Raw genomic sequence first — 24,494 nt, 5'->3', positions numbered from 1 at the left:
TCTTTTTTTTCTTCTTTTTTGTAATTTTGGTCATTTTGAGTTTGAGACCCCTAATCTAGAAGATTTAAAGTGTTTGTTACATGGGTGTCACCGTGGGTTCTTATGGGTTAAAGTTTAATTCTACACATTTTATGTGTCAGGAAATATAAAATAGAACTAAAATGGTAAATGGAGCGCACTTGTAAAGTGTTTTACCTGCCACCTGCCACCAGCAGGAATTCATTCACACACTGATGAACGCAGCATCAGGAGCAATCTGGGGTTCAGTATCTTGCTCAAGGATACTTTAACATGTTAACGGCCACTGATCGAAAAGTTGTTGTTTTGACATCATATACAAAAAAAATATGTGCACTACACATCTGGGGATAATTGTGGATAAAAAGTGTCTGAGCTTCATGGCTCTATGTGGGCTGACATTTGATGGCAGTGTTGCTTTGGGATACATATTTTGGTGTGCTATGTAGTCTTGTCAAAAAAAAAATCAGCAGCGAGGCAAACCAGGAAGTGCCTTAAGCTGCAATTGCAGCAGGGTGCGCTGACAAAGGTTGCAGAAGCATTTTGGTCCATCCATTTCAATACAAAATGTAAAAAAATTCTGAGGTAATAAATCAAGTGAGAATTTTTCTTTTTCAGGACAACACTATAGTCTCAATTGCAAGTAAAAAAAAAAGATTATTTGATATTAATAGTGTAAATAATGGCCCCATTTAGAAGATAAAGAATCGTATGATTGATGATTTGGGGCGTGGCTAGCTTTGATTGACAGGTCACTAACAAGGCGAGCTATCCTCAGCAGTAGAGAAGATAAATAAAGATTAATATATATATATATATATATATATATATATATAAAAATCAATAAAGGATGTTTACTGGTTTGGTCTCATAACTTTGACCCTTTTACACTTTATTTTCACTAAATTTTTCTGAGGTAAGTGACATAAATTTTGTTTTTGTTTTTTGCTAGCCAAAATGAACATCCCAGTTAATGCTAACATGAATTAGCAGTGACTTCTCTCAGTCAGGTTGAGGTGTAGAGAGGCTGTAGTCAGTGATCAGATCCCTCTCCTCCTCCACAGTCCAAATATGGTCTGCTTCCTGTATCGGAAACAAGATGGCGACGAGTGTAACACTGAACTCGTTGCCTCAAATGGGCAGTCCAGAAACCAATGTTTGACGGTCACTACGTCCATTATGTTTTGTTTAAATGCTAAAAACACAAGTGGAATACGAAGCAATGGCTAACAATAATGGTCCACAACTGAAACTGTCAATCCTCCCCTAAAAAAGCGATCTCATATGTCTTAAAACAGCCCATATGGATGTTTCTTTCACCACTCAGCCACTCTAGAGTCTCTTCCATGTGTGTAAAAACAGACAGAAGCAGGGATATGGAGTATAAAGAACGATAAGGTCCACTCAGCAGTTATGTCAAATTATTTTACTTTTTTAACTCTCTCTTGCTACTCCTAACCATGTACTTTCTTCCTAACCTGCAGAACTAACCAGGTTGGTTAACTGCCTGTGTGTCAGTGATATTATATATTGCTATATTGTTAGATCCCGCCCACACAGATATTGCACCAATTAAATTACAGTGTCAGTTAAAACATGGGGGGAAATCCACAACGCCTGGAAAAACAAATGTAAAAGCAAACAAAATATGCAAACAAGCCAAAACAAGCTGCAGGAACACACATTCTAATTCCTTTGCTAAACTGAGTTTTACTTCCAGTTGAACTTTAATAGAGAAATAAAAGCCTGAGATTGCATCAAGCACATTTTACAGCAGAAAACTGGTTCTTGCATGAGAGCCCTTTTATCTCCTTAGGGAGATTAAACCAACCCACCAACCGTTAAAAGAGAAAAAAAAAATGAAACTACATTAATTTGCTTTTTTTTTTTTTTTTTGCAACAGTAATTGCCTCGGCTAATAGTTTCACCCATTAAATCAAGTTCGCAGGTCCACTCTGTTCTACTCTTCATAAGGAAACTCAAAGGAGGATAAATGGAGACTTGTTTTGTTGCCCTTTTTGCTCAAGTGGAGCCAACTGGATGAACTCCACCAAACAGAACATAATAACAGCAAATTGTACACGAAAAAGTGTTTTAAGTAATTTTGTGTCTTTTTTGTGTCTTTTTTAAGCATTTTAGTTTTTTTCTGTCATTTTGTGTCTTTTTTAAGTAATTTTGTGTCTTTTTTAAGTAATTTTGTGCCTTTTTTAAGTAATTTTGTGCCTTTTTTAAGTAATTTTGTGTCTTTTTTGTGTCTTTTTTAAGTAATTTTGTGTCTTTTTTAAGTAATTTTGTGTCTTTTTTGTGTCTTTTTTAAGCATTTTAGTTTTTTTCTGTCATTTTGTGTCTTTTTTTTAGTAGTTTTGTGTCTTTTTTGTGTCTTTTTTAAGCATTTTAGTTTTTTTTCTGTCATTTTGTGTCTTTTTTAAGTATTTGTGTCTTTTTTGTGTCTTTTTTAAGCATTTTAGTTTTTTTCTGTCATTTTGTATCTTTTTTAAGTATTTGTGTCTTTTTTGTGTCTTTTTTAAGCATTTTAGTTTTTTCTGTCATTTTGTGTCTTTTTTAAGTAATTTTGTGTCTTTTTTGTGTCTTTTTTAAGCATTTTAGTTTTTTTCTGTCATTTTGTGTCTTTTGTAAGTAATTTTGTGTCTTTTTTGTGTCTTTTTTAAGCATTTTAGTTTTTTTCTGTCATTTTGTGTCTTTAAGTAATTTTTTATTAAACTACATTAAAAAATTAAACTACATTAATTTGCTTCTTTTTTTTTTGCAACAGTAATTGCCTCGGCTAATAGTTTCACCCATTAATTCAAGTTCGCAAGTCCACTCTGTTCTACTCTTCATAAGGAAACTAAAGGAGGAAAATTGGAGACTTGTTTTGTGCCCTTTTTGCTCAAATGGAGCCAACTGGATGAACTCCACCAAACAAAACATAATAACAGCAAATTGTACATGAAAAAAAAAAAAAAAAAAACTGTAAATGGAGCGCACTTGTAAAGTGTTTTTTTCTGCCTTTTGCCACCAGCAGGAATTCATTCACACACTGATGAACGCAGCATCAGGAGCAATCTGGGGTTCAGTATCAAGGTTATAATAGTTTTGGATTTTTCATTAGTTTTAGTTTTAATTTCGTTGTGAATTTTTGTTTACAAATTCAGTTAGTTTTAGTTAGTTTTTAGAGTGAGTTTGCTAGTTTTAGTTTAGTTTTTATTTTTTGAAAATGCTTGGTTTTAGTTTAGTTTTTATTAGTTTTAGTTTTTTTGTAATGGGTATGTGCCTTCATTTCCTTTGGTTTATCATCTCAGCCCCAATAAGGTTATTAACTCTTACAGTTCTGGTGTTTTGTATTTTGGTTGGAGTGTAAACATCCCAGTCTCAGTAAACATATTCACCATGTGTTCCTGCATGTTGAAATAAACTACATTAATTTGTTTTTTGTTTTTTTTGCAACAGCCAGTAATTGCCTCGGCTAATAGTTTCACCCATTAATTCAAGTTTGCAAGTCCACTCTGTTCTACTCTTCATAAGGAAACTCAAAGGAGGAATAATGGAGACTTGTTTTTTGCCCTTTTTGCTCAAGTGGAGCCAACTGGATGAACTCCACCAAACAAACATAATAACAGCAAATTGTACACGAAAAAAACCTGTTTCTTCTCCTCCTCCTCCTCCTTCTCCCCTTCCCACACCAAACTCTCCTGACATTACAGTCTAACATCCACTGACCCTGTTTATTTGTTCAGTCATAAATCACCCAGACACCTTGAGTTTTCTTTGGGGATTTAGAAATCATAACACCTCCCCGGACCACCATCGTCTTTACAACCAGACTCATAAACACTTTCAGGAAAAAAATCCCAGCGAAGCGTCCTATCTAACTCCACCATTACTCACTCTTCAGCTCCAGGACCAGCAAAAATGCAAATGCAAATGCAAACAAAATATGTGTCCCAGTTTAGCTGCAGATAAACACTCGGCCCATTCATGCTGATTACTCGGGTATGAAAATAACGAGGGAGCCCCTTCTTCTTTTCATAAATGACCTTTGGCCCTTTCTTGTACACTGTAAAAAATATTCTGTTTAATTTACGGTAAAATACCGGCAGCTGTGGTTGCCAGAACTTCACCGTAAAAAATACAGTGAGTGGGTTTTCTACTGTAAATTTAAATGTAAATATCAGCTAAATCTGTCATTTAGACTGAAAAATCACTTGCCATTTTATCCCTATTGTGTCTCTTTTTGGTAATTTTGTGTCTCATTTGATAATTTTACGTAAATTGCGTCTTTTTTTGATAATTTCATGTCTCTTTTGGTCGTTTTCTGTCTTTTTTTTTGGTCAATGTGTCTTTTTAGATAGTTTTGTGTCTCTTTTGGTCGTTTTCTATCTCTTTTTGGTCGTTTTGTGACTCTTTTGGTCATTTTAGGTCCTTTGTTAGGTCCTTTGGTCTGCTATTATTTTTAGGGTAGTTATGTCCTTGTGACGTTATGGTATTTCTCCATTCATTTTAAATGAAAAATCTAATATTTTTTACAGCAAAACTGTGTTTTCTAAAGTTTATGACAGAAAAAAGTAAAAGTTTTGTGCTATTCTTTGATTTACAGTAATTATTTACAGTGATATTACATTTTTAATTTCACGCCCTATTTCTGATATAATTTGACAGTGTTTTACTGTAATTTCTACAAACATTTTTTACAGTGTAAGTCCGTATCCCACTTTTCTGACCAATTTAATTTCTCACAACAGCCTTTGCAATAATTTTATTACATTTATGACTCACAAGAGTCTGTGAAAAGTTCTGGCTTTCATTTAATTCATATGCTTCGCACAGATCTTTGATATCTTGTGTAAAATGAATTAAATAAAAGCGAGGTTACTCCAGTAAATTTACAGATGGCCTAAAGCTTGATTAGCGCTGATTAAAATAAACTCTTTACAGTAACATAAACTGTAGAGCACCTCTCAGAGTAATGAGCATATAGTGACTATGAGAACATTAACGCCCCCACTCTTAGACTCTAACACTCTTATTCTCTTATACTTTCAGGACCGTTGTTGCCGATGACGAAACACTATAAAAGAATGGAACAATTTCAAATTCCCACCAATTAAAGCCGGCTCTTAAACACGGGATGAGGCTGCTGCTGTGCTGCTGACACACAGCAGCTTTCCTTTGAATTTCATCACAGAACTTATTCCAGTCAAACACCCCAAGGGTGAGATCTTCAGTCAGATGGTGGTGGGGGGCTCCCTGCTGTAGGGGTTTAGGTTTAGAACCCAAACATTCATCAAAATCCTGTTTATATCCTGATGAGCACACACCGAACACTTTCCTAAGGTCATCACAATATCAGAAATACAACTCATGTAAAGAATATTGTTTCTTTTTTTATACCATGGCAAAAAGAAAAGTCCAAGGCACAAAAAAAGAATTATTTTCTTTTATTTAAATACTAAACTGAACACATTGCTGGTAGAGAAAATGTTATTAATTGATTTTTTTGCTCATCTGTGCCGCCTTAGGTTGTAAATCTGATTATAGATGTTTTGTTGGTTTAAGTTTTGGTACCTCAGATACTCTTGGATGCACAATTAACTGAAATTGTATAACTTTAATCTAAAAAAGTATCTATACTCTGACAACCCAATGGATTCTAGTACCAACTCATCAGATCCGGACACTTTGTCGTGTCCCTCGGCTACTGACATGTTGGACGTTTCATTTCCGTTATTCTACATATACACACACTGTAAAAACCCAGTGTTGTTATTTATTATAACTAATTTTTCCTTTTCAATACAACAAAGATTTGTGCAAAAAGTAATTTTAAACTAAATTGTTGAGTCAAATAGCAAGATTCACGAGTTAACTCCATCGTCTTTGTTGTCTTGACAGAAAATTATTTTTGCAGCATCGACATTTAAGTTCAAACGTTTGGTTTAAGTTTGGTTTAACAGTAGTGGCTTTTCAAAATAAACTGCCATGTTCATAGGAGACAATCAACTTTAGGCGATAAAACCACTTGATTAAGGTTAGGGTAAAAGATCAGAGTTGGGCTGAAAAACCTCTGCACTTAACTACCGGACGCGGTTATGAATAAGCTTGACTCCTGGTTTCACATAAGAATTACACCTCAACCCTGAGTGGACCTTCATGCTCTTTGTTTTTACTCTAAGCATCTAATATTTGCAACAAATAAGAGTAAATGGAAAGCTCGGTGTGTCTCATATGCACGCCAAAGGGTGGCTCTCTCTCTTTGTATTGTGTTATGTATTTATTGTTTGTGTAGCACTTTGGAAACCTTGTGTTTGCTAAAATTGTGCTATATAAATAAAGGGGATTGGATTGGATTGGATTGGCTTGCACCCTGATATCACACGCCGCCCTGTGACCAAAAACACGTCTTCCATCATTCTTTTCCAATGTTTAACCTGCTCGGCTAACAGACACATAGTCCAGCAGCTTGTTACTGTACAGACAAACATCTGTGTCATCATCATTCTGCTTTATATCCAACATGTGCTGCAGGTTAAACACACTGTGTTGAACCTAAACCTGTCAGAGATCACCTGTGCACGGAGCAGAACCGCCTCAAACTTTAGAAGAACTTTCGGCTGCATTAGATGTCTGGCAATTACAAAAAGTTTGTGCCACAAAAATTGAATTTTCTGTATATTTGGCGCCCCCGTCTCCTTCGGGGATTACGCTTTTGCAAACAGCGCTTTATGCCTTTGAGAAATGCTGCAGCTAGAAGCACCGGCTCACATAAGCCAACACCCACATGCTCATAATTAAAGGTGAATTGCACAGCCTGTGGCAATTTGCATCCAGTGACGTTGGTGCACGGCTGCTGGAATTACAGCAGACAGGTCTGAGAGCAGATCCAGGAGATGTGGAACAATGCTTTTCACCAAGGAGGGGTAATTAGTTGCATTTGTCTGCCCTTTGACTTGATCTTATACTTATTAGCATCAAGATGTGAGACCTTTCAGCTCCTATCCTCCAGCCTTCTGCAATAAAAGTACAACTTGTGTCTCTCTGAGCTCATTTAAATCTAATTTAAAACACACTAACTAAAAACATTTCAGCTGAAACTTTTAATGCATTAAAAATGTTAATGTGGAGTATATTGTATAACCCATAGGCTCAAGTGCAGACTCTCCCGGGAGCTTATAAAGCTAATTTATTGGTTGTAGCATTTTAATTAGTTAGATCAATACTCTATTACAGAGAATTTAAATGTGATCTGCAGGCAAACTCATTTCACATGAATGAATGTTTCTAAATGCCACAGATTCATCACGCTGCGAGGCGGCACTGGATTTATTCGAGCTTAATAATTGATAAATTAATCGCCCGTGAATTCAAAAGCATAAAACATCCCCGTTTTTTTTTTTGTGTTTTTTTTTGCAGGAGATTCAAGTGTTGCACAAAAAAGAATGTGTGCGGCGTTCAGGAGCGGTGCATTTCTCACACAAAGTGCAGGAAAATGTGATAAGAAAATGTGGTTACCTCGCACGGGGGGTTCGGGGAGGATCTCAGCGCGCCTCTCGGGTTCGGGTTGATCTCAGGAGCGGAGGAGGATGAGGAGGATGAGGAGGAGGATGCTGCTGAACCACGGAGCGCACTTTTGCGCACTGCCGGTCCACATAGAAGAAGAAAAGCGTCCGTCTCTCCTCTCGGCCACTCTCATCACTGATTCATTTGAAAGCAGACACCGGAGGAGGAGGTGGAGGAGGAGGTGGAGGAGGTGGGGGAGCACGGAGTCCTTGTTTATTCAAAGCGGAGAACTCGACTCCGTCTCCGGATCACGCAGACGAGCCGCTGTAGAGAGACGCGGGCTGAGTTGTGCCGGAGCCGCTGCTTTGCTTTGCGGAGCAGGCTGGAGGAGCTGGAGGAGCTGGAGGAGCGGGGAGGAGCGGGGAGGAGCCGCCTGCTGTCAGATGATCAGGACAAGGTGCTCTCCTCTCAGAGACTCTGCAATCCGAAGCTAGAGCTGCAGCTCACACTTCAACACCATCTAGTCATCTCCCGACACCACCAAACATTCTGTCTCTGCAGAAAATACTACATATGACCAGCTGATTTCTGGATTATTCCATATACTGTCATACCCATATTTATATATATAATGGCTAACAAGTCCATGTGATATTAAAAAAAATATGTTAAATTGCATATATATAATCTATCATATGACTATAAAAAATTCAGCTCCTCAAAGACTGTCTGTCTGTCTGCAGAAAGAGCATGCCAAGGTCATCATTGTATCTCCACTAAGTAGCAGTCCTCTATAAGTTCCCTTAATAAATACCATAGGAAGGTAAAGGAGCTTTAAAAGGGATTTTTTTGCACATTAAAAGGTTAGGATCTGTATGAGATGCACTGGGTTTACAACAAGTCCTCCAAACCATATGACAACAGATTTACCCTCAAATACAGCCCAACCTTCAGCCTTATCATATCTAAATGTAGCAGTCACTGTTTTAAACAGTCGTAGTTATATGAGACACTTTAACACAATCTAGTCATCTACTTTCACCAGAAAACCTTCTGTCTCTGCAGAAAATACTACATATGACCAGCTGATTTCTGGATTATTCCATATACTGTCATACCCATATATCTAATGGCTAACAAGTCTATGTGATATTAAAAAATATATATGTTAAATTGCATATATAATCTATTATATGACTATAAAAAATGTAATTGCAGAGCCACTTCAAATCTATTATATGACTGTTAACATGCTGGAAAAAATTTAGACTGTCTGTCTGCAGAAAGAGCATGCCAAGGTCATCATTGCATCTCCACTAAGTAGCAGTCCACTATAAGTTCCCTTAATAAATACCATAGGAAGGTAAAGGAGCTTTATAGGGATTTTTTGCACATTAAATATTAGGATCCGTATGAGATGCACTGGGTTTACAACAAGTCCTCCAGACCATATGACAACAGATTTACCCTCAGATACACCCCAACCTTCAGCCTTATTTATCTTTAAATCAGGACTAAAAACACTATAGTTTCCTGCAGGGTATCTTAACTTTAACACTTATCTGCTCTACTCTACTGCCCTTACTTTTAACTACGCAATGTCTGACTTGTGCTTTTTATTATTTTATCTATTTTCTTATCCTGCTGTATTTTATTTTATCTTATTTATATTTTTATTTCTATTTCCCTGTTTTAATTGACTGTTTTTACTGTTTTCAATTGTGTCTTGCTGTTTTAATGTGTATGTAAAGCACTTTGAATTACCTTGTGTTGAATTGTGGTATACAAATAAACTTGCCTTGCCTCATTCATATCTAAACGTAGCAGTCACTGTTTAAACATGTGGTTAACGTTATGAAACAGTCGTAGTTATGAGACACTTTAACACAATCTAGTCATCTCCCTCCACCAGAAAACCTTCTGTCTCTGCAGAAAATACTATATATGACCAGCTGATTTCATACAAAGTGAACTGGATTATTCCATATACTGTCATACCCATATATATAATGGCTAAGTCTATTTGATATAAAAAAAAATATGTTAAATTGCATATATAATCTATTATATGACTATATACGTATTAACATGCTGGAAAAAATGTAATTGCAGAGCCACTTCAGCTCCTCAAAGACTGTCTGTCTGCAGAAAGAGCATGCCAAGGTCATCATTACATCTCCACTAAGTAGCAGTCCACTATAAGTTCCCTTAATAAACACCAGAGGAAGGTAAAGGAGCTTTAAAGGGATTTTTTTGCACATTAAAAGGTTAGGATCTGTATGTCCTCCAGACAATATGACAACAGATTTACCCTCAAATGCACCTCAACCTTCAGCTTTATCATATCTAAACATAGCAGTCACTGTTTTAAACATGTGGTTAACGTTATGAAACAGTCGTAATTATATGACATGAGTTATAGTTCCAGCTGCCTCAAAAAAGCCCAGAACATTATTAAGGACATACACCATCCCGGTCACTCACTCACTGTAAAAAATGTTTGTAGAAATTACAGTAAAACACTGTCAAATTGCATCAGAAACAGGGCGTAAAATTAAAAATGTAATATCACCGTAGTAGTCGGTTGTAATTACCGTAAATTAAGGAATAGTGCAAAACTTTTAAACTGTAGAAACAGGTTTTTTTTTTCATGTAAAATGAATGGAGAAATAATTAATTTAAATACCATCCTGTCACAAGGACAAAATTACCCTAAAAATAAAGGGACTACTCAGTCTAAATTACAGTCTTTGCTGATTTTTACATTTAAATTTACAGTAGAAACTCACTGTATTTTTTACGGTAAAGTTCTGGCAACCACAGCTGCCGGTATTTTGCCGTAAATTTAACAGATTTTTTTTACAGTGCCCTCAGGCAGAAGGTACAGATCACTCAACACAAGGACTAACAGACTCAAACAGCTTTTATCCAACTGCAGTAACCCTCAATACTGGAAAAACATAATATTGCACTGCATTGATGGCTCAAAACACTTGAGATATGTTCTGTACTGTTGTTTGTCTCGACTGTGTTCATGCTGTTTGTTGTTGTTTTTTTCCTGTGCGACTATGCATGTATGTCTGGGTGTGTTTATGTGTTTGTCTAAACTAGGTGTTTTGAATTGTACAGATTTCTCTTTTTATATTTATATTTTTATAGACTCTTAAATGTTGCACTTACTGGAGAGCACTTTGAATTTCGTTGTACATGTGACAATGACAAATAAAGACCTATTCTATTCTATTCTATTCTATATGACACACTTTAACACAATCTAGTCATCTACCTTCACCAGAAAAGCTTCTGCCTGTGCAGTATATAGTATACATGACCAGCTGATTTCATACAAAGTCAACTGGATTATTATATATATATAGTCATACCCATATATATATCTATAATGGCTAACAAGTCTATGTGATATTAAGTTATTATTTATTAAGGTCCCTTAATAAACACCATAAGCTGCTGTACAAACGACCCATGTGGTCATATTTTCCATGGGACAACAGTCTTGGTCTTTCAACTTAATCAAATGCAAACCTATCCACCAGTTTTAGACCCAGACTCAAGGACTCAGGTGGTGAAGTACAACTATAAAGAGTGAGAAAGTCCGCAGAGAGAGAAAACAGGGTGGTTTATTGGCTCAAACAAACGCCTGACTTTGACCCAGGAGACCCTGTATGAAACCAAAAATCAATGTTGAAATATAAAGAAGATCCATTACCTTGGCTAAGAACACTAATTCACATAACATCTTTTAACCAAGACTATGGTTTCTCACCCGTAATCTAACCAAGTACTTTTAAATTCATGTGAACTGAATGTTCTAAGTGTTTAAAACTGCAACTGTTGAAGAGTTTGATGAGTCTGCTGCACGATGTGTGAAAAAGTGACTCCACCATGTGTCAGTTTTCACAAATATGTAGGAAATTAATACAGACAGTCAAGTAATCTTATCATGCAATGTGTTTACAACATGTTTATTTGCATTTAGAGTGGGGAAGTGAGATCTGATCACACGTTAGAGACACATTCTAACGCCACATACTCAGATCTGTCCACTGGTGACGGATCAGCCCCGGGCTGGTTGATGGCGTGAACCATGTTAATGGTATGAAGAGCTCCAGTGTGACAGGTTGGGATGGAGTACTGGTCTGTTTGACTGGAGTACTGGTCTGTTTGACACATTCATCTCAACCAAAGTGCTTGTCAGATGGCCAATCAGCATTTGAAATCTTTCCTCCCACACACCTCTCCACTGCTGAGGTGACTCAATTAGAAGGGTTTCAACTTTTCTCTCTGCTATTTCCATTATTTGCACACCTAGTACTCTTGTTTTTTGTGTGTGAAGAATCATTATGAAAGATAACATAGAATATTAGGTAACGCTTTATAATAAGGTCCTTAATAACCATTAATTAACAAGTAATAAGGCATTGTTCTCGCTTTACACTGTAAAAAATGTCTGTAGATTTTACGGTGAAAAACTATTAAACCATGACAGTAAAAGACCGTAAAATGATAAATGGGTTAATTCAGTTTTAGTAACAATTAAATACTGTAAATGTATATATCAGCCAGAACAGTATTTTTACAGGTTTTAAAAAAATAAAAAACATTACTCTATTACTGTAAAATACATTGGCACCGTGTTTGTAACAAAAAGCATCACTGTAATTTTTGCATTTATTTTTTGTAAAAATACTTTTTCTCACTGTTAAATGTAATAAACACCATATATCTAACAGAAATATACTGTAATATTTAATGGTAAAATCTTTAATTTATGCGGCATTTATAAAGTATTTTCTTGTCAATTATATGTCAAATCTTTTGATGGAAAAACCTTTTATTTATACGGTAAAAAATGGAATAAATGCAATCTTAAACGTTAAAACAGTGTCAATATCTTTTTACCGTAACGTTAGAAAAACGCTGCACCGTATTTATTACGGTAAAGTTCTGGCAACCACAGCTGCCAGTTTTTTTACCGTAAAAACAACGGGGTTTTTTTTTTTACAGTGTAGATCCGGTAGTTGCAAAAAGCATAGTTAACTTATAATAGATGAGCAATAAAGTATATTTTAACCCTCTATGGTACGCATTATGTTTTGGGTGTTTTTTTGTCTTAAAATAGACCAAGTAAACATAATCAAGAGATATTTTCAAAAAATATTATTTTTTTTAGTAGTTTTTAGGGTTCGTTGCCACATGGCAACACCGTACGATAGTGGAAAGTAATGAAAACAAGAGAGTTTTGTTTAAAATTGTATTAACATATATTATAATATTTAAAAACTCATGTTATAGTCTGAACAATCCCCAGCAGCCTGAATGCATGCATGAGATGCATCTCATTTGAAAGTAAAAACTATTTAAAAATACATTTTTCATTATTTAATTCAAATTTTTGTGCCATATCATGAGTAATTGGTTGGCTATTGGTATAATTAGAATCCCACCTCTATTTTAATTCATTGCATCATAACTGGGGATGTATTGTCTTTATGTAGAAGGCTTAAAATGGGTTTGTTGCCATATGGCAACGTCATACTATAGAGGGTTAATATCAATAAACAAACAAAATAAGATTAATAAAAGGCATGGCAAAGACATAATGGGTGGGTCATTGGTGTTTGTAATGCCATTATTAACACTTATATAAGCTTATAAACACACAATAATGTTAATAAGCATCTTGTAAGGACTTACAAGGGCCTTACTACTTGTTAATGGTAATTACAAGGACCTTAATATAAAGCGTTACCAATATTACCGTGTCTTCAGGTTGCCATAAATACTGTTTTGTTAAACTTGGTTTTGACCTGGTGACTGGAACAGTCTTTGCATAGTATTTGCATCATTTAGCCTTGTGAGTCCTTGACAATTGTGTCCTCACAGGCCAACAAGATCTCCAACCTGAATGACAGAATAGACAGTTTGTCAATAGCACCAGTAAGGACCAGGGCCGGCTCTAGAACATCTGGTGCCCGAGGCCAGAACCATTGGTGTTTAACAGCTCCGCTTGCTGTTTCTCGGAGGGTTGAACTCCCGTTTTTGTTTGTCTATGGTGCCAACCAGGCTACAGTGCCTTATGCACTATATATATACAGTCATACCCATATATATATGGGTATGACTGTATATATAGTGCATAAGGCACTGTAGCCTGGATGGATGGATGGATGGCTAACAAGTCTATGTGATATTAAGTTATTATTTATTAAGTTCCCTTAATAAACACCATAGGAAGGTAAAGGAGCTTCAAAGGGATTTTTTTGCACATATGACAACAGATTTACCCTCAAATACACCCCAACCTTCAGCCTTATTTATATCATAACGTAACAGTCACTGCTTTAAACATGTGGTTAACGTTGTGAAACAGTCACAGTTTGGTTATTTACCTGCCTGGAGATCTCAGGCAGGTGTCATCTTGTAAATCTCTTAAAACTCACATTTATCGTATTCCCTTTTCCTTCTATTACATTGTTTTATAAATTGTTTAATTTATGTGTTCTTAATTGCATTTTGTTTTACTGTCAAGCACCTTTGTTTTTAAAGGCATTATACAAATACAATTATTATTATTATTATTATTATTGTTATTATTATATTCAGGCAACAAAACTACTTGTCTAAGGTTAGGAAACAAATTACATAGTTAGACATAGCAAAAGTAGGTGACATAAAGAACGTAGTTAAGTAGATGTGACGTAGCTACGCATGGGCTACATACAGAAGTTAAGTTACATAAATGAAAATAACAGGTTCTGTTCTTGTTTGACTCATCCACCACAAATCCTGCCCGCCCGTTGTGGACCTGACCTGTTTTATACTCCATATCCTCGCTTACAGTGGTGCTTTTCACACAGTCTTTCATAATTACTTACAGCTAATGGAGGGTATTTGCCATTGTCCATGGTGCCAACCAGGCTACAGTGACTTGCAAAAGTATTCATACCCCTTGGATGTTTCACCCTTTTGTTGCTTTAACACATTAAATCATGGTTGATATGCAGTTGATGTGTGTCAAGTGATTGTAGTATAATAAAACATGTCTGGGAGGTCCAGTCTCTGGTTCATCACTATTCCTGCTACAATTGTACCATGAAGACAAAAGAACACTCCAAGCAACTCAGAGAAAAGATCATCGAACAGTAGAAGTCAGGAGATGACTAAAAAAAAAATAAACTCACTGGACATCACAAAGAGTTCAGTTAAACCATCATTAAGAAATGGAAGCAGTATGACACCTGTTTAAATCTGCCTCGAGCTGAGGGTTTTTTTGCAAATTCTTTTTAAAAAATTATATTATAATACCAAATTATATCGACCATGATTTCATGTGTAAAAGCAACAAAAGGGTGAAACATCCAAGGGGGATGAAAACTTTTGCAAGGCACTGTATATATAATACAACTGTCTGTCTATATAATAATTTATTTACAAGTAAATTTGCAAAGAAGCACAGCTGGAGACGACTAACAAAGTTAGAGACAAGAGAGACAATGAAAGTTCAAACCGCGCGAGAAATGTGCTTAACTGTGTTAAGCTAGCGTTGCTTTATTTCAACCTAGCTAGCAAGCTAATACAAATGAAACGTCTTCACACAAAAAGGCATTTAAAAAAAGATTGGGACCTCTTTTCTTCTCTTTCGATACTGCGCACCGGAGAGTTTTCATCTTGTGAGATATATCAAAACACAACGTGTCTGTCACTTGACCTGACCTCTGTGACAGCGGTCTGACCATCTAAAGGGGGGCAAGGCAATGACCACACGTCATGAGCACCACAAGTGACAAAATGTAATTTATTATCTGTTTCTTTATTTGTCGTGAGGGCGACAATGGGCATCGAAAATTTTTGTTTTTTTCTCCCTCGAGGGTGACTGGGGGTGCCCCTCCAGCAGGTGGCGCTCTAGGCGACCGCCTATGTCGCCTTACTCATCCCTCACACCAGATCCAAAGAAGGAGAAACAGCTTTTAGTGTTTATGCCCCGTGAAAGTGGAATGCCCTGCCTGTCACAGTTAAACATGCCACAACAGTAGCCATTTTTAAAAACCTATCTTTTTTCAACAGCATTCAGTTGAACTGTGTGCGTGCGTGTGGTTGGTTTTTTTAAATTGTTTGTTTGTTTTTCTGTGTTCTGTTTTGTTTTTTAACTGTAATTATGTATATCCATTGTGAAGCACACTGAGTCTGCCTTGTGCATGAAATGCGCTCTATAAATAAAGTTGAATTGAATTATGCCTAGAGCCGGCCCTGATAACGACACATGAGCATGTACAGCTCACGGTACCACGGATCGTTCAAAAATAGCACATAGGTTATTATACATACATGTATGGTTCGTTGTTGTAATAAAGACTGCAATTTCTGTGAATTTAGGCTACAAAACCACTGATCAGGCAGCCGGCTCTGTGGTCGTTGCTCCTCCCCAAGGTCAACACTAACACAGTGAAAAACTCGGTAACACTTCATCATCACCATCATTTATAAATAGTAAACATAGTTTATTAATGTTTAAATCGTCAATTATAAACCGTATATAGGCCATTTAGAATGGTAAATACATAATTTATTAATGTTTAACTCACTAAATCATTAGTTATATATGTTATAAATGGCAAATAGATGGTATATTAATGTAAGTTTATAGTTACTTTACCATTAACAAACATTTAAATTATAATTAATAGTTTTACTTGCACTCATTATAACATTTTAACACCATATTAAGTATGTTAATGATTATGAAATGATTCATATACCTTTAAGATGGTTGAAAACATTTAACGATTAAATATGTATAGCACTTTGTAAATGGTTACTAATGGGTTTATAAACCATCTATAAACATTTAGTTGTTATTGTAAAGTGTTACCAAAAACCACAACTTGGCTGTTTCATACACTTTGTTTTTGCACAAATTTTTTGCACTGTTTATGCACTCCCTTATGTAAATATCTGCTGGTACAGTATTTCTTCTTGCATATTATTTCTCTGTGTTTATATTTTTTTTGTTTATACTTGTTCTTAACTTTTAATCTATTCTATTGTATTGGTGTTGTGCTGCTGCTGGAAGTGCAATTTCCTGAGGTAATCTTCCTGAGGGATTAATAAAGTTCCTATCCATCTACCAAGGTTTAGGGCAAAAAAAAATCCTGGTAAGGTGTTATAAAAGACAGTTTAAACAGTAAATAAATGTATGTGAATGCTGGAAGTGAAGTAGTTATGAGGGTGACCTGAGCCTCGAAAGTTCTGTAAAAATTGTTCCATTCTTTCATACCTCTATACAGCATCGTTAGTTCTTGCTTTAGGTAATGTAAAGTTTCCTACAGTCTCCATAGGATATAAGTCATCTCTGAAAATTATCTTGTATTGATTTAACCCTGAACTTTGAGGGGACAAGTGCCGGGAAAATCTGACACATTGAAGCATCCATTACTCATTAAGTCAAGATTTCCCTTGAATGTGTCAGCAGTCTGAACAGAATCACCATAGCAACGTGCACTGTAAACAATTATGTTGTAAATTAACAGTAGAATACTGGCAGCAGGGTTGCCAGCATTCTACTGTTAATTGTACAGTTCCCTTACTGTTATTTTACTTTACAGTACGTTACTTTGATAAAACCACATACTGAATTACAGAACAACCCTGTATCTCCTTGATTTGACAGTAAAATACTGATACTGCAAACATCATCTAACAAATAAAACATTTCAGTTCAACTTACCGTGTCATTTGCTCAAGAAATGCAGGATTAAAATGGACGTTCAAAGAAAAGAAAGACCATGTCTCCTCTAGAAATACAGCAGCTTTCCGTATTTTCTCAGCCTTTCTGCTGTTGATTCTACCACAACTCCCAGAATGCAATGCTATTTATGGTATATTACAGTATTTTATGGGAAATGGCAAACTACCTACACTATTGGTCAAAAGTTTTAGAACACACCAACTTTTCCAGAATTTAATTGAAAATGATGCAGTTTAATGTCTCAGTGTACTCTGAAATTAATGCACATTTGCAACATTTAAAATTCTTTATTGAGCATGATAGTGTTTTGAAAGTAAAAAAAAGATTCAGATTGAAAGATTGTTGGACTAAAGGACTAAAAAAAAAAGACAAAATGACAAAACACCAAAAGACACAAAATGACTAAAAAAAGAAACAAAATGACCAAAATAAGACACAAAATGACTTACAAAGACATGAAAAGAATTAAAAAATGGACAAAATAGCCCAAGACTCCATAGAGTTAAGTTGTTAACCCATTTCTTGTTCCCTGAAAAAGGCCTACTTGTATAATTCTGAAATGTACATTATTTTCCAGTTTTGGTTAAGCTTACCTTTTTTTATTTACCTCTGGCAGTTCACCACTTACCTTTGGACCCTTTCAAGCTGTTCATTTGACTTGAACTGCTTGAATTTCAATAAAAAACTGGAAAAATTGGGGTGTTCTAAAACTTTTGACCGGTAGTGTATATTGCCCAGAATGCATTGTTTTCTACAGTATAATACCTTTTTAATGGAAAACTGTATGTTACTGTTACAATTTGGCTGTTTTCTTACAGCAATCTGTTACAGTGTGTGCACCAAGTATGTGGTTATATTATATTATAAGGCAGAGGGTCGGTGATTATTTGCCCTCTGCAGAAAGCTCCACACGTTACACTCGTCTCAGATTATTATGGATTTCTTTCTGCACGTAGCAAAGAGGACATTTTTTAACATAAGCAGACGGGCAAACTTCAGTCACTCTCTCCCTCTGAACATCTGCTTCAGTCTGTAAATCTAAAAACAGACTCATCAGCTCACAGGTGGGACACAATGTCTGCAAAAGACAAAGCTCTCTTACAAAGGAAGGGTCAGATATGCCTCGGAGCGACACGTGAATCCAAAATCCCCATTTATAATGGAAGTGTGTGTGTGTGTGTGTGTGTGTGTGTGTGTGTAACATCCCCCATTGACTCTCACTGGTTCCTACAGGAGACTGTCTCAGAATCCTACACTGTAAAAAATAATCTGTTAAATTTACGGTAAAATACCGGCAGCTGTGGTTGCCAGAATTACACCGTAAAAATGACATTGAGTGGGTTTTCTACTGTAAATTTAAATGTAAATTGAAAACATTTAATGATTAAATATGTATAGCACTTTGTAAATGGTTAGTAATGGGTTTATAAACCATCTATAAACATTATTTAGTTGGTTATTGTAAAGTGTTACCAAAAACTCCTTTGTCCTTGTGCCATTAAACTGTACAACACCACACTTGCACACATTTTTTGCACTGTTTATGCACTCCCTCATGTAAATATCTGCTGGTACAGTATTTCTTCTTGCATATTATTTCCCTGTATTTATATTTTTTTGTCTTTTGCATTCTGTAATTTTGCACATTTATACTTGTTCTTAACGTTTAATCTATTCTATTGTATTGGTGTTGTGCTGCTGCTGGAAGTGCAATTTCCTGAGGTATTAATAAAGTTCCTATCTATCTACCAAGGTTAAGGGCAAAAAAAAAAAATCCTGGTAAGGCGTTATAAAAGACAGTTTAAACAGTAAATAAATGTAAATAAATATCAGCAAAAACTGTAATTTAGACAGAGTAGTCCCTTAATTTAAAGGTAATTGTGTCCTTGAGACAATATGGTATTTCTCCATTCATTTTACATTATTTTTAAAAATATTTTTACAGTAAAACTGTGTTTTTCAAAAGTTTTGTTCTATTCTGTGATTTACAGTAATTAAAAGTGTCCACTGTAAAAAAAAACCTGTTGTTTTTACGGTAAAAAACCAGCAGCTGTGGTTGCCAGAACTTTACCATAATAAATACGGTGCAACTTTTTTCTGACATTACGGTAAAAAGATATTGACACTGTTGATTTCACGTTTAAGGTTGCATTTATTCCATTTTTTACCGTATAAATAAAAGGTTTTTCCATCAAAAGATTTGACATATAATTGACAAGAAAATACTTCATAAATGCCGCATAAATTAAAGATTTTACCATTAAATATTACAGTATATTTCTGTTAGAGATATGGTGTTTAGTACATTTAACAGTGAGAAGTATTTTTACAAAAAATAAATGCAAAAATTACAGTGATGCTTTTTGTTACAAACACGGTGCCAATGTATTTTACAGTAATAGTGTTTTTTTTTGTTTTTTTTTATTTAAAACCTGTAAAAATACTGTTCTGGCTGATATATACATTTACAGTATTTAATTGTTATTAAAACTGAATTAACCCATTTATCATTTTACCGTCTTTTACTGTCATGGTTTAATAGTTTTTCCACCGTAAAATCTACAGACATTTTTTACAGTGTTTGGTGATATGCAATTTTTTATTTTTGGCCGTATTTCTCATGCAATTTGACAGCTTTTTACTGTAATTTCTACCAACACTTTTTACAGTGTAGCTGCTGTAGCTGGATGCCTCCAACGAGAGCCAAAGAGAGGACAAGCGAAGGGCACATTTATATTTTAACAGCCCAGTCCACCTTTAGAGTGAGGGGGGAAGACAGAGATCGTATTTGATTGCTTAAAAATGTATGGTGTTTGCATGTGGATGGATGGCTGCTGCATGCTTATAGATCTCAATGTTTAGAAAAAAAAGGGACTAGAAGAAGTCAGAGCCACCATGAAGCCGACATGAGAATGTGAACGGCTCTAATTGAGCACAAAAGAGCGTTTTTATATGATCGGGGCACCATTTGGTAGAGTGGAAACTAAAATTCTGCCTCTCTTAATAAAATATAATGCTGTGCTGGGTAAAAAAAATGTTGGGAAATGGGAAAATCCAGCACCCAAAGGGCTCCTGACCTTACTTTGAGGGGTGTAAGAGATGGAGTAGTTGCAGGCTGTGCTTTGCAGCGTGCAGATGTATTTGATAATTTATTAGGCGGCTGTTTCTCCCAGCAGCAGTGATAACCCACAGCACACACACACCTTCAGTCACAAGGTCTCAGAATGAACTTTTAATGCTGACTCAATGATATCTTGATAGATAAGTGCAATATTTCCAAATCACATCCTTAATACGGTTAACTTTTCAGGGGGAAAATGTACTATTTAATCCCCAGTGCAAGCTATTATTAATTCAAAAGGGATTTTTATAACTTTCATTTTCATTTCACTGCTATTTCACCCTTTTTTTTTGCAACATGGTCTCACAGAAATCCGTGAAATAGCCACGGATTTGCTAAACTCAAAATCCGTGGAATAGCCACCGAATCACTCACATTTCCGTGAAACTGACACGGATTTGGCTACAATGCAATCCCGTGGCTATTCCAACATACAAAGTGATTATGTACATTCACTGAGTGAATATTTAGAAAATAAAACATATATTTCTCGCTAGAAATGTGATCAAAATCCATTTTTATGCAGAAACTAAGTCAAAATATTGTGTCCGCCATGTTTTTTGTTCTGACCGCCGGGACCTTGAAAGTCACGTGACTTGGAACAAACCAATAGGAACAAATATCCATGGAATAGCCACGGGATAGTTGATATAGACGAGTATATAACTTATATAATATACATTTTTTACAACACAGTTCTTAACTCTATCGAGTCTTTGGCTATTTTGTCCATTTTTGAATCCTTTTCATGTCTTTTCTTGTCTTTGTAAGTCATTTTGTGTCTTTTTTAGTTATTTTGTGTCTTTTTTTGGTCATTTTGTGTCTTTTTTGGTCATTTGTGTCTTCTGTGGATTTTTTTGGTTATTCTGTCTTCTCATTTTGTGTCTTTTTTGGTAATTTTGGGTCTTTTTTTAGTCATTTTGTGTATTTTTTTGTGTCTTGTTTGGTAATCTTGTGTCTGTTGTTGTGTCTTTTTTGGTCAGTTTATGTATTTTTTTGTCATTTTGTGTCTTTTTTGGACATTTTATGTCTTTTTTGTCATTGTGTATTTTTTTTGTGTCTTGTTTGGTAATTTTGTGTTTGTTGTTGTGTCTTTTTTGGTCATTTTGTGTCTTTTTTGGTCATTTTGTGTCTTTTTTTAGTAACAAACCAATAGGAACAAATATCCATGGAATAGCCATGGGATATGACCGTCATTAACTTGCATTGTAGCCAAATCCGTGTCAGTTTCACGGATATTTGAGTGATTCCGTGACTATTCCATGGATTCCTGTGAGACCAGGTTCCTTTTTTTGGATGATTTGCAGGCAGCTATTTGTGACACTGACCCTTCATGCATTTATCACTTGCCAGTAGCTGAACTACGACTGTCTCTATGTGATCTGAGTGTTTTGTGTGTTTGTCACCGCTGAATGTTGTGTAATCGTCTTCCACAACACGACGTGCAGCCAGAGAGCTGCAGCGCTGCCGTCCTGGCCTGGAAAAGTCTCCCGCTGATGAAAATTTCATTGAGCATACGAAGCGGAGCGGCGTTTCATAATTCTCTAGTGTGTTGCATCAGCTTGTGCAGATATCGTTCTATCAAGAGGCGCTAAGGGCGGATCTGATGTCTTGATAGCTGAGGGATCCGTTGTGTTTGTGCCTGATCCTCCTCAGGTGTGTTTGTGTTTCAGAACACATGCATCAGCACCACGGAGAGGTGCTTCTGGATCAATGTGGCACTGTTTCCTCAGAGCATTTCATTGTCGCTGACAGGTATTATATGCAGGATTTTCCTAAAACAAAAATAATCTCTCTCAATAATCACTCTAGATTGATTACTCAGTGTCTTCTGCCTCCATTTCCCCTTTTGGTTTTGCTATATTTGAGTTAAGTATCGAGGTTTATACCTGGATAATAAGTTGGACTGGTCCATAAACACAGACGCTCTCTACAACAGCTGTTCTCAACCTTGGGGTCGGGACCCCAGTTGGGGTCGTGAGATGATTTCTGGGGGTCGCCAAATCATTTTGGAAGTCAGCTCTGTCTCCACATGTGTTCATGTGTTCATGTGTTTTAGTCTTTTTGGGTAATTTTGTTTCCCTTTTTTTGTCATTTTGTGTCTTTTTTTGGTCATTTTGTGTCTTTTTTTGGTCATTTTGTGTCTTTTTTTGGTCATTTTGTGTCTTTTTTGACATTTCATTGTCCCTGAAAAGGTATTATATGCAGGATTTTCCTAAAACAAAAATAATCTCTCTCAATAATCACTCATGATTGATTACCCAGTGATTTCTGCCTCCATTTCCCCTTTTGTTTTTGCTATATTTGAGTTAAGTATCTAGGTTTATACCTGGATAATAAGTTGGACTAGTCCGTAAACACAAAAGGCGCTCTTTCTTAAGGAAGTGTGTTGTTTTAGCATCAGACAGAGATGCAAGGCGGTTGGACAGACTGGTCTAAAGCAAGGGTATTATAGTTAACGAAAGTAGAATTGAAAAAACATTTGTTAACTGAAATAAAAATAAAAACTAGATAATGATAACTAACTAAAATTATAGTGAAAATGTCCTTCGTTTTCGTCTTTGTCAACTTTTTTCAACCGTAAACCTTTTTGGTTGATATGAAATCTATTTCATCTATCTGGTTTTATGACTTAATAAACTTATTGGGGCTGAGATGGATCAGACAAAGGAAATAAAGGAAACATTTATTGTGACCTTATTGAATCTGGACCCAACAAATACCCCATTACAAAACAACTACAACTAATAAAAACTAGACAACTAATAAAAACTGAACTAAAAATAAGCATTTTCCAAAAAATAAAAACCAATTAAAACTAGCAAACTCATTCTAAAAACGAATTAAAACGAATTGAATACAAATTAATATTAATATATATTAAATGAATATATGTGCGTGTGAATATATTAAGTTTAAAAGGTTAACAGCTGTTTTTTTATCGTCCAATGGATTCAGATGTGGACGTTGACGTCATCCACGTCCAATCACGTCATGCCATTTTGAATTTCTGCATTTTATCACTCTGTTCACTCAAGAGTTTCAGTTTTTCATTTGTTGACCGTTGACGGGAAAATAGAGTTTTACAGCATAAAATACATCATCATGTCAGATAGCTACATATTTCCTGTTGCTAAAATGTTTGTTGTGAGTGCCTGTAAGCTAATGCTAACAGTAGCCATATTGTTAGCCACAGGTGAGTGTTCCCTCCACCTGAGAGGAGGTGCTGTGACTCACCAGCCTCCTCGTTCATGCACCAAACAGCTGCTCCCTCCTCTGTCTCTCCCTGAGACCTCCAGCCTGCTCCAGTGTAATCTGTTCAGGTTTAATAAGTTTATCTACAACGTTGTGGTGTTGGTAAAACAAGAACAGGTTCAGATCTTCTGTCTTCCTCCAGTGTTGCTGCAGCTTTAACTGATTCATTCCCAGCTGCAGCCTGTTAGTCTTGATTAGGAGAAACACCACGCCCCTCATGTGTCACTCAAGATAACCACACCCACTCCTAGCAGACACTGACTGAACCATAACACAGAAATAATTAGCACACAAGCTAACAAACACATTTTGTGTCTTTTTAGTAATTTTGTGTCTTTTTTTGGTCTTTTGGGGTCTTTTTTAAGTAACTTTTTTTTTCTGTCATTTTGTGTCTGTTTTAGTAATTTTGTGTCTTTTTTTTGGTCATTTTGTATCTTTTTTAAGTAATTTAACTTTTTATGTCATTTTGTGTCCTTTTTTTAAAGTTTGTGTCTCATTTGGTCATTATGTGTCTTTTTTAAGTAATTAATGTTTTTTCAGTCATTTTGTGTCTTTTTTTGGTCTTCTGGGGTCTTTTTTAAGTAATTTAGTTTTTTATGTCATTTTGTGTCCTTTTTTAAGTAATTAATATTTTTTCAGTCATTTTGTGTCTTTTTTCTGTCATTTTGTGTCTTTTTTTGGTCTTTTTGTGTCTTTTTAAGTAATTTAGTTTTTTTCTGTCAGTTTGTGTCTTTTTTTGGTAATTTAGTGTCTTTTTTTGGTCATTTTGTTACATTTCTTTATTGTGTTTACAGGGACCGAAAGAGGGATTTTATAAGATAAGTTAGAATCTTGTGT

The 24,494-nt window shown here is 35.6% G+C and overlaps 1 protein-coding gene across 2 annotated transcripts in view; it reads right to left on the bottom strand.

Annotated features, from left to right (window-relative positions):
• The window catches only part of hs3st1l1 (heparan sulfate (glucosamine) 3-O-sulfotransferase 1-like1), an 81,446-nt gene extending 57,739 nt beyond the window's left edge, over window positions 1-23,707 (bottom strand). Inside the window, exons 1-2 of one of the 2 annotated variants that reach the window (XM_059358892.1) lie at window positions 23,640-23,696; window positions 7,528-8,070 (exon numbers count right to left, since the gene is read on the bottom strand). The gene's annotated coding sequence lies outside the window, so the exon portion shown is untranslated. Of the gene's footprint in view, window positions 1-7,527; window positions 8,071-23,639 lie in introns of both variants that reach the window. The other variant, XM_059358893.1, reaches the window with a different exon arrangement.
• Window positions 23,708-24,494: the final 787 nt, after the last annotated feature.

The sequence above is a fragment of the Centropristis striata genome, chromosome 20, assembly GCF_030273125.1.
Source record: "Centropristis striata isolate RG_2023a ecotype Rhode Island chromosome 20, C.striata_1.0, whole genome shotgun sequence".
NCBI classification, from domain to species: domain Eukaryota; kingdom Metazoa; phylum Chordata; class Actinopteri; order Perciformes; family Serranidae; genus Centropristis; species Centropristis striata.
Note: the sequence above shows the minus strand (reverse complement) of the source record. Positions and strands in the feature narration are given on the sequence as shown.